Source organism: Saccostrea echinata, unplaced genomic scaffold (genome assembly GCF_033153115.1).
Source record: "Saccostrea echinata isolate AGI-Se365-2 ecotype Australia unplaced genomic scaffold, CSIRO_AGI_Sech_v1 ptg000001l, whole genome shotgun sequence".
Lineage (NCBI taxonomy): Eukaryota > Metazoa > Mollusca > Bivalvia > Ostreida > Ostreidae > Saccostrea > Saccostrea echinata.
In genome coordinates this window covers 48,275,565-48,287,783 of record NW_026889750.1, presented here as the reverse complement: position 1 = coordinate 48,287,783, position 12,219 = coordinate 48,275,565, and the positions used below count along the sequence as shown (strand labels likewise).

General features: G+C 32.8%; 1 pseudogene; it reads left to right on the top strand.

Moving 5' to 3' along the window:
- Positions 1–454: 454 nt before the first annotated feature.
- LOC133198072 (heat shock 70 kDa protein 12A-like) lies at positions 455–6,080 on the top strand (annotated as a pseudogene).
- Positions 6,081–12,219: the final 6,139 nt, after the last annotated feature.

The following is a 12,219-nucleotide window of genomic DNA, read 5'->3' as shown; positions in this document are numbered from 1 at the left end:
CTGAAAATGTATTGGCTGTGCCCCCCCCCCCAACTGAAATTGCTTCCTACGGGCCTGTCTTCAATACAAATTGTAAGCCCATTATTTTCACACCGATTGTCTACGGGTTTTCAGCGTTTACCCGATCATGAAAAATGACACACAGACGCACATCAATAGGGGATGCTTACTCCTCCATGACACCCCATTCCACCCCTGTTTCAGAGATCTGTTTGGCTTTGTTCACAATTTGTATTGTTTAAAATAACTTTTGAGCATAATAACTTTTCATTTTTCTTCACATTTTATACAGAGCAATTCGTGACAAAAATTGCAAAGTGGAAAAAACATAACTTAGAAAAATAATCATGCTTCAGTGGGACTAAAATATAAATTATTACGCAGTAAATGTTGTAATAAAGATGTTTATGATATCTGCAACTCATTGAAAGGTTTCTTTTTTTCTATATTTTAGATGGCCACAGAAGACACAGACGTCACACCTTGGCCTGTCGTATGCGCTATTGACTTTGGGACTACATACAGTGGGTATGCCTACTCCATGCGAACAGAATACGAGAGAGATCCATTAAACATTCATTCCAACCCAGCATGGTTTAACGAAGGGCATGGAACATTGAAAGCTCCAACATGCATTCTCTTCGATAAGTTTGAAAAGTTCCACTCTTTTGGATATGAAGCTGAGAGAAAGTATGTTTTCTTGGCAGAAAAGGCTAACGAAAGAGAGGAGGATGAAGATTCGGAAGACGAAAATGACGAAGAAGACAATGATGATGAAAACGAGAAAAGAAAAGACAAACCAATAGAAGATGACTTTGATGATTGGTTTTTTCTACGGAGATTTAAAATGAAGCTTTTTCAAGACGCCACAGTGGTATTAACATACAAATTTTTTGCTTGAAAATTAAGTTGAAAACGATTCTTTAAATGAATTTTAGTAAAATATATTCATATTTAATCAAATATTTTACACAAAAAAAAAATCAATTTAAGTGACCGACGATAAATAAGATATGCCAATCAAAAGTAATTATTTAATAATTTTAACGTTATCCAATGTTGGGTGCTGAAAAAATATGTGGGCTTTCTTATTCCAGAGATTTATCTTTTAAATTAATTACGAGAGGCCCAAGGGCCTTCACAGTCACCGGAGTATAATACAACACTATAGTAAAAAATTAAAATTAACTGATAAATGAAGCTATATTGCCCAAAAGTAAGAAAAAGAGGATGATCAGGGATCAACAAACTAATTAGTCTAGTACTCCATAAGAGATCTTCAAGTAGATCTATTTTCTTGTCTGTGCTTGCCAAAATTTGTCACTAACACAGAGTAACACATGTATATCATAAACAATCATGTATAACTCTCTTATTCCATTCACTTTTCAATACACTATTTACAGTGATTAAGTAGCATAGGCAAATATAAAAGCGGAATAAGAGCTCTCAGTAGAATGCAGTTTGATAGAGTCCTGTCCAGCACCAAAACACCTGACCGAGCGGTCCATTATTCGAAAATCTGGTAAAAATACCCTTGATAATAACCATTTTGTATTCTGTGTGCTCCTGATGCCCCGGAGAAGAGAAGATTTGCAAAGAAATAATGCATTTTTACTATAGATTCAACACAACCGAACCCTAAGACTAGAATCCATGACCAAGGAGCCATGAAAATCAAAATTTTGCAAGAGGCACACTTGCTCATAAGAATTATGCACTTAGCCGAATATTTTCAAAGAATAATGCATTTTCACTACACAATCAATATAGCTCAATCCTAGCACCAGAATCCCTGACTCTTGGGCCATTAACTTCACAATTTTTGGAACATGCACTCTTGCTGATTATTACAATGCATTTTGTTTATTTGCTTAATACACAGGGGCAGAGAGAAAGATTTTCAAAGAGATAATGTATTTTCAATATATAATTAATAGAGCCTTACCCTACTCTAGAGCTCCTGACCGAGGGGCACAGAAATTCGCAATTTTGGAAGATGCATCCTTGTACATCATAACCATGCACTTAGAACTTTTTCTAAATACCGAAAAGCAGACCTAGGGTAGTGGAGCAGAAGATTATCCAAAAACTTAAAAAAAAGTCATTTTCATAATATATTCAACAGAGCCCCGCCCAAACATCAGTAGGAGCATAAAAGAACATTTGGCAAAGAATTTTTAAATGCATTTTTACTATATATTCTATAGAACTGTCCCAAACTGAGCCTCTGACCTTGGGGCTACAAATTTAGAATGTTTCTAGTTGACCTTAATTGCTTACAGTGTTTGTCCCGCAAAGGAAAATATATTTTATACTATAAAAAACTTTTATCTTCTCAATATATTTTTACCTACGGTAGTTTTATCACATAAATAGGGAATAATTTAAGATATAAAGCCAGGTTTAAAAGCCATGTTTAAATACATTTTTGTGCTTTAACCATGAAGTATTAAACTATATAAATATTGCAGAAATTCGTTACTACTTGATGTTGTCACCACTCTGTGTTTCTTGTTCTATGGTTTAAAATTTAAATTTTACTGCAGTCAGGAGTGCAACAAAACTATTTTATAATTATCAATGAACATTTATCTTTACTAAAAAATAAATTGCAGAAAATGTTTGATATTATTTGTAGTTCAAATTGTATGTCCAACAACAAATTACAGATATTGTTTGGACATTTTGCAGATGATTCACAGAATAGTTTCCAACACTTAACATGAAAAATGAAGATAACGAACAGTATACAATCCCGAAAATCCAATGAAAGGATACAAATTTGGAGTAGAGCAAACACGGACCTCAAAATTTAAAGATGGGATCAGGTGCCATATATTTTTAGATATAAATTATACAAGCAAATAATCAAGGTTTGTATTTTTGAAAATATGAAAAAATTGCCGTAAGCGATGAAAAATATAAAACCGACGAACTGTTTTACAAACTTTGAATGAGTTATTGTGTGTTATCCAGATGATATTCATGAAATATACAAGTAAGATGAAACATAACGCACACATTAATAACATACAGTTGTTGGTGATATTCCCATGATATCTACAAATAAAATTACGACACATAGATTTAATATTAAGGTCATAATTGGGGTCGGTTGTTTTGGTTGCGGGATGATCTGTAACACAACCTTCAACGATTCCAAAAGTATTTAAAAATTACAAAATTTCTTCAATGTATTCTTTGAATTGGTTTTATTAAAGCATAAATTTAAGTAAACTGAAAAAAAAATCACTATTAAAAAATATTAAAGAAGTATAAAATATTTTCTTCAGTCATCACAAATACTTTTCAGAAAAGAAAACAGAAATTAAAAAACCTGAAATTGAAGGCAGAGAATGGAAAGAAGCTACCAGTTTTGAAAGTATTTTCGGAGGCCATAAAGTTTCTCAAACATCACTTTGAAGACTTATTGGAGAAAACAACATTGCGACATGATAATACAATAACCACTACCCCTGATACATCAGCAGACGATCGCACCGACTCTGCAGAGGACACCAAGACGTCATCGTGGTCTTCTGATGTACTGTGGGTACTAACTGTTTCTGCCATCTGGTCTGACGAAGCCAAACAATTTATGAGAGAAGCTGCTATTCAGGTATGGCAATCTATGTTAAGATTAAGAACATATCTGGAGCTACCAGGGGTATGTTTTCTGTTCTGACTTTTAGCCAGCTATCATGTTTTTCGTTAAAACGGAGTTACAAGTATGTAATTTTCCAACATTTTCTTCATATCTAAGGCTGGCATTGACCATGATCACTTAGTTTTGGCGCTGAACCAGAGGCAGCAGCTTTGCTCTGCAAACAATTGGCTTTACAAAAACAAGCAAATGACATCAACGTCAAGATGTTCGAACCAGGAAGCAAGTTCATGGTTGCGGATTGCGGAGGTAAGATATATATATATATATATATATATATATATATATATATATATATATATATATATATATATATATATATATATATATATATATATATATATATATATATATATATATATATATATCGTCTAATAGGCCAAAACAACCCACCCCAATATATATATGGTTTTCCATCAAGGTGATTTAAGCAAGAGTTATTTCCCATGGCCGCCATATTGTAGGTCAACATCCCCAGGTCCATTATTCAACCAAGTTCAATTTGTTATTCTGGGCACTGAGGTGAAGATAACACTGTTTTTCTTACGAATATACGTTTTTTTTAAACTTCTTTAATTCATAATTTCAATATTGTAAATATTTTTTACCATATATTTTTGGCATGTATTTTTAAAAGTAGTTGCTCAAAGAGGAAAATTCACTCTTTTGACCTACAAGATGGCGGCCAAAGGGAATACCTCCGAGGAAAAATACGTCATAGGAACACCATCTAAACTTCATATTGATTAGTTTTCTACATCAAAATTCAAAATGTAAAAGTGTAAATAAATAGGGTTTAGTAGCGTAGTTGTAGTGCTAGATGTTTTTGTTTTTATTTGTTTTGTTCTTTCATGACTTTTTAACCTTTTTTATGTCCTGAGGAAGGGACATGGCGTCCCAAAAATTTGAGAATTTCTATTGTTCGTGTCGTTGATCATTTTTAGTGCTTTATATAAATATCCATCCTTAACCTTGTATTTACATGTATTTCGTGCATCTGACATTTAGTATATACAGTGTTGTTGGTGTTTTTTAGTGCTTTCTCTCTCTCTCTCTCTCTCTTTCTCTCCCCCACCCCCCTCTCTCTCTATTTATATGTATAATCAAATATTTTTGTAGGAGATACTGTGGATGTAACGGCTTACGAAGTGAAAGAAAATTCGTTAAAAGAACTGCATTGTGCTTCTGGCAATGCGGTAGGAGGAACAAATGTAGATGAACTTTTCTTTGGCCTATTAGACGATATATTTGGAGAAGACATAGTTCAACGATTTAAAAATAAATCTCCATCTGATTGGCTGGAACTTTTAAGGAGTTTTGAAGCGAAAAAACGTGGAATAGGACAGGAGAATTCCAACCAAGAACAATTAGGATCAGTAACATTTTCTAACATGGGGGATCTATTCAAAGAATTCAAAAAAGTTAACAAAAAAATTTCAATTGCATCAAAATTACAAAAAATGAATTTAACAGACAAAATACGACCTCTTCCGAAAAAATCAAAAATGCGTTTTAATGAGGACTATTTAATTGAAACTGTTTTTAATGATCCTATTATGGCCACTATTAACCATTTACAAGATCTATTCACAAACAAAGAGATTGCGCAAATTGATATTATTTTACTGGTTGGTGGATTTTCAGAATGTACATTACTCCAAAATGCGGTTAAGACGCAGTTTTCAAACAAGAAAATTATAAATCCCCGTGAAGGAAGTATCGCTGTGATGAAGGGAGCTGTACTTTTTGGACATAGTCCAGAGAATATGATTAGGAAATCAGTTGAACAAGGCCTGCCCATTTCTTCAGTTTTCACAGAAGGTATTATACGTAAAAGTAAGGCGTATTATGGAATTGCTACTGATGTCCCTTTCTCCGAAGAAGAACATCCATTGAATCACAAATTCGTCAAAGAAGGCGGGGAAGTAGTTTGTACTGACGTGTTTGATTGTATGATAAGAAAGAACCAGGAATTAGAAATAGGGAAGACTATTATAGAAAAGACGCTTTGTTCTTCCACTTCCTGTGAAGCGAATGTTGAGATATACAGGTCTAACCGTGAAGTTTGTTACTGTACTGATGAGGATTGTAAGAAGATTGGCCAAATCAGTGCAGTTTTTTCATCAGAATATGATTCTGCTTCAAGAAGATTATTCAAAATTCAACTACACTTTGGATTTACTGAAAAAATCGCAACTGCTGTAGACCTTTCAACGAATGAAAAATGGAGGGCGAAACTTAATTGTCTTCTTTGACATGCTTTGGAATCAAAACCATCCTTTTGAAGATTTGAAATGCATTCAAAAAAGCCATTTTAAATAGAATGTTTGAAGTCATAGGAAAATTGGATTTCATAAAATGTACACCACCAAAGCATTTTCATGGATTTCAAAATGTATTCATGTCAAAATAAATCCTCATACCTATTTTCCGTTTATTAATTTAGAGAAGAGTTCTAGAACATAAGATAAGATAAGATAAGATATTTATTTGGTACTCAAAGGTTATTGCCCACTGTACATTTAGGCATCATATTCATATGAATTATGACCATTTTATATATACATAATGCATAAGCGTTGAAAGCAGGAACAATACTTTATTATGTTACCATAGAACATATCAATTACCGTTTTCTGAGAGAGTATAGCAATCTGGATAAATTTCCTTTGCCTTATATGAAAAAAAAACTTCTTATATTTAATTTATATCTGGTTTTCATCATGCATTTTCATTGAAAATGACAGTTTCAAATATGTATTTTCTATGTGTCTACCTTAATATTATTTCCCGATAGACTTTATTCTACCCTTTATAGCTATACCACATTATAAAAGAATTTAATTCTTAAATTTGGTGAATCTGTAGACACCTTTCATTTACTATATATTGATCTTAACTCTGATACCCATAATTCATTATTAATTCTGCATTTGTGAGTCAGGAAGAAAAATATATGACAAAATCAATATGCAAACGCTTGAAATTCGAAATATACCTGTGAGGGGCTTTAAAACTAGACCTTTACTCGGCACTAAAGGCCATTTAACAATAAGGAATTTTTATCGTGCCAACGCCTGTTGTGACTCGGGACCTCGATTTTTAAGGTCTCATCTGAAAGACCCGCAACTTTCGCTTCAAAATGCCGAGCGCTTGGTGAAGGAACAGTGCTACCTATTTTTATCCACTTAAGTCGATCGGGAGGCCTGGGATCGATTCTCGTTCGCTGCGTCAAACCTAAGACGTAAACATAGGTAGTGATTGGTAATTACCATCATATTGATATCTACAGAAACAAGGTCAAGTGGACACTTAGATATCCGGACGCTTCAGCTTCCGGACGATTTTCTTGGGAACGGATTTTTTTAGACGTTAGTTTGTCTCGTTTATCCGGCATTTCGCGTTCCGTATCCGTATCTTTTTCTCACTACAAAATGTCATTTTATGTTATATTTTGATTGATTGTATGTTTTTTACATCCCCTTCGAGAATTTTTCACTCATATAGAGAAGTCAACATATTCTGGTGAAGAGTTTCAAATTTAGACCTTCACTCGGCACTCAGGACCATTGAGCAGTGAATTTCATATCAAAGTGCCGAACGCTTGGTGAAGGAACAGTTGCTACCTATTTTTTTATGGACTTAGGTCAGTCGCGGCCGTAATTCGAACACACGACCTTCTGAGCACGGAGCGAGTGCTTTTCCGACTGAGCTACAGTGACGGCACGTCATATGTTGGTTCACATATCGGGAGGTTATTTTTAATTTGTCTGTCAACTCTGTTAAAATTTCTTGAGCTGGATATTGTTTTTTTTTAAAATAAAGATCACATGTGACCTGTCATCAATGACTCACTGCAAGGTTTATAAGTACATGTTTCACACCTCGAACAAAGGGTTCTTGCTAATACCAAATCAAGCTTCATGGTTGGATGACTATACCATTGTGCGCATAATTTTTAAACTTATCATTATCAACTAGATGAAAGTTCGCACATGCGCGTAATTGAATTCTTACCACTACTGACAGAACAATTCCAGTGATATACTAGTATATTATAGTTCCTACTGACAGTTAATTATATACTTAAAGCAGGAAGAAATACTTTGTTCAAAATTCCGTAGCTAGTTTCGGAGCAGAAGTAGATATAAGCCTCCTCTCCCTTTTGTAAAAACTTGAAAAATATCAGTTCCATTAGTTTGCGTTTATTTTGAAACCTGTTAAACTATGCAATAGATATTGTACTTCGGGTGATCTTATTCCATTTCCACTAAGGATAAAAGAAGCGAATATGCACATTTTACTGGTTAAGACTTTATCAGCACATTTTTTTTTGTAATAATTAGCTTTTAACACCCTAGGGATAGCCCTAGTATTTGATCTAGACTGTTTTCAGAAAAGAAAAAAAACCCACCAAAATGTATTGATTAGAGCAACAACTTTTAACAGCTTTAGATATATTTGAACAATACAATATTCATTAATTGACATTTTCTCTTTACATGTCATTAAGTTTATTACGAAATACAAACTGTGCTTTGGGTACGTTGCCATGATGTTCTCGGTGGCAAATATGCACATTTAATTTTTACTGATAAATATATTCATTCCAACAATAATCTTTCGATACAAAATATATTTACAACTTATAGTGTTCTCAATTCGGGAAAACAGAAAAAATCCGTGGTCAATTCAATGTGAAATTGGCATAAATTTTTTTTAAAAATGACAGTCAAAATTCGACTCAATGACATATTGTATTTGCAAAAAGGTCATTATATCGGCCATAGAATTTGCGTAATGTTACCTTTAAATGAGAGTATTGATATCCTTGTATAATCAACTTATTTGTCAAAAGCCTGCCTAGTTTTAAAAATTGTTCGTACGTAGATTAAGCTCTTCCGTATCAAAACTATGAAGAGACAAAATCTCCATCCACAGGTAATTATGGTATATATTAAAAATAAAGTTTGCGTTTTTTGTGAATATTGCAGGATAACATTCTCTGTCTCAAAATGTTGTTGTTAGCCTCCACTTTTATCCTGCATCATTCACAACAACAAGAACTTTATCTCTATTCTACTGACAGCTTTAAAACACGGCTGATAGTTTCCTCTATAGAGAAACGAATTATTTTACCATATTGTGTTAAATCTGTTCCATTAAACACCACAGGATCAACTTGTTTTTTTTTCTTGAGTAATGTTTGCAATGAAATGCACACGATTTGAGCTTTCGTCGAATGAAAATTTCCTTTCAATCATTTATAAATTTGTTTTAACACAATTGATAAAATTTTATGAATGGAATATAACAAAATCGGTAAGGCCAAAGTTTTTTTTTTCCTTTGGTTTACGATTCCGCCGACCCTAATTTTCACCAATCATGAAAATAAAAGTAATGTCTTTTTCCGACATATTTTTCCGGATTTTTCTCAGCTGAACTGGTGGGTTTTAAATTTTAGAATGCATCGTAGTCGAATAAGCGCTTATAAATATATGACACCTTTACAAACATTTAGGTGACCGTAAATAAACACATGTGCAAACCAAAAATGGCGGTTCTGTCATGTAACAAGGTAATTCCTCACTGAAAGCAAAGGCACACACTTAAAGAACTTTTTCTGCATGAAAAAGTGAATAAAATATTGGATGCATAATCCCTTTCTCCAATTGCAATGTCTCAATTGGCTAAATTCATACCGTAATATTGGAGAGTTTATGCCCAACCCTGATCGACCTAGCGGGTTACACCTATAGATAACAAGGATTTATCAGTGCCTTTTTCAGGGACCGAAATTCGGCCCCATTTCTAATTGAAAATGAGTTCAGTTTTTCCCAATTTGGCAGTATTTTTTGCCAATTGGTGAACAATGCTTTTATTTTTAATTATCTTGAAAAAACACAAAGTAAAATTGTCAGACTGTCTGTAATTTTCATCTATTTAACTCATTTAGCAAAGCTACAGTCATAACACATGTTTTAAAACACTGTAAAAACATCGCCAACTTTTAATCCGAATTTCCTCCGTTTTTCTATAAAAGATGATATTGTGTTTTTATATAGATTTATTAAGTTATTTCCACCTACTCAATTGACCTGCGAGTGAATGGTAAGGACTTTAGGCATTATTTCAGATAGAAAATATATTTTCAATGCATTAATACATATTAAAAGAGGACTTTTAGAAAATGTGTACTTGGTATAATTTTTTGCAGGAGGTTTATAATCTCCAGAAACAGATACTATATGACCTAAATTGAAATCTCAAACACACATGTACTACCCTAAGTTGTATAAATGCTTCACACTCATTGAAGTCCAATTTACTTTTATTAGTCTTTTATTCATAATTGATCTTGTATGATGAAGATGGATCATATTTAATTGTCGTTTGGTTGCCCAAATTAGAGTTCATGCTGAAATGTTAAATGAATTACCCCTGAATACAGGATTTAAATTTTTTCCAATTTCATCAAATAGCCGATAATTTATTCCCAATTCCCCAAAAATGGTGTTTCCCAAAATAGGCTGATAAATCCATTGATAATAGTTAGGCCAATTTAGTGTTGAGAGATACGTACGTACATCTTAGTTGAAGTAACGCTGACCTGTATTTCACTGGATAAATTCAAATGTGTATAAAACATTTGTTATTTTTATATAGAAGAAATTCATTATGCAAATCTTTGCAAATTTCATACTCAATTGAGATCAAAGCCCTTTGAATTACTAAGTAAATAATGAGCATTGCCTACTGTGCAGGTACATAACAAAAATTTAAAGAAGGACTTGATGGAGAAATTATTAGGCTATTGTGCCGCAGGTTGAACATTAAATTTGATAGCTGCATGATCAAATTATTATAACCTTTATTTCAATGTCAATTACTTTTGATATTGTTAAACAATTAAATTGTATTTTTCTTCAACCTAAATTTAACTTAAATTTGGATCCTTATTTTTAGTTTGTGGGGATACCGAGGTTTACAACACATCACATATCACTGAAGAGCACAAAAAGAAGTTGAACATCATGAACCAAGCACTGATTGACAAACAAAAACCAGAACTATATGTAAATGAAAATGACATTCAGTCTAAAGTTAGAAATGAATCAAAATTAAATAAAAAGAGTTATTTGATCTAGACAATAAAACTTAAAAGTACTATTGACGTGTATTATTTTTATTAAAATAAACATTGCTGGTATTTTAAAATGAAACTGTTGAATCCTAAATTATTTTTATTTTTATTTTTCGACCACCCAATGCATTTTTTTGAGACAGAAAATCGTAAACCCAAAAAAAAAATAAAAACTTTGACCTAAATCAGTAATATCACGTAGTATAAATGTTGTAGGGAGGTCCGTGGAACAGTCCCATTTAGCTATAAAAATCAACATTTATCAGCTCCTTCAGGTAATCACACCGTTTAAACTGCAGAAGACGACACAATGATATGGTCTAAATAAGTATTAGATTCTAGAGTCAAATATTCGTTTCACCTGTACAAGTTTAATATGTGTTTTTGATCTGATAATTTTTTGATCACTTTCGTAATTTATTGGGGAATAACGTCCGCGGCATTTCTTTGATTTCGCCAATACTATAGTAGGATAGAAAGGTTGAAATCATTACGTTTAATCATTAAGTTTAGCTATTAGTTTGCCATCAATGTCTTTCTCAAGTAAAATATCCAAACACTTAACAGACAGGTCAGACTCTGTGGCGTCTTTTATTTCGAGTTTAATGGAATATATCAATGTAGGAATGAAATTGTATATTGTTAATTGATAAAATGTCATCGATATATCTAAATGTTGAATTAAAGGTTACAACTAGAGACTTCCTCTTTTCACGTAGAGGTTTCTGAATAATTTCTGCTTCATATAAATACAAAAGAAGATCTGCTATCATATGTTTATTTACAATTTTCTTTTTCTGTCATTTTCTTTATAAAATCCATGGGAAATCTACTATATTCAATACCCTTTAATACATACACAACCTTGTCAATGCGTGGTAGAAAACACAGTAGGGATATATGCATATTTTAAATACCCTAGGAACACCAAAAGGTATATAGTTTTGGCCCATTAAAAAACAATTACTCTAATAAATTATTAAAAAATATAAGAATTGTACATTTTAAGTAAAGTTGGTATTTTTTCTGTCGCAATATTCACTTGCGTGATTTAACTTTTCCTGTCACAACGGCTCTTACGTCTTTTAAGCATACCAGTTCTGAAAGACGCTAAATTGATAATTGAGATCAACTAAATAAACAATTATAAAGAGAGAAAATAAGAGTATGCAAATATAAGCATTTAATTCTTATTTTTGGATGTCGTCGGTCCTATAACAGCGCCATGTCAACAAATTATCATACCGGGCTTACGCACAGTACTAGTATTCAATTTGTCGGCACGGCTAGTTGCTGTTGAGGACCGACGACATCCACTAAGGAGAATTTAATGCTTAATAAATATGAACAGGGATTAAGAGCCATTCTCTGTAATGACTTTAACTTTTATATAGGAGCTGTGGCACGC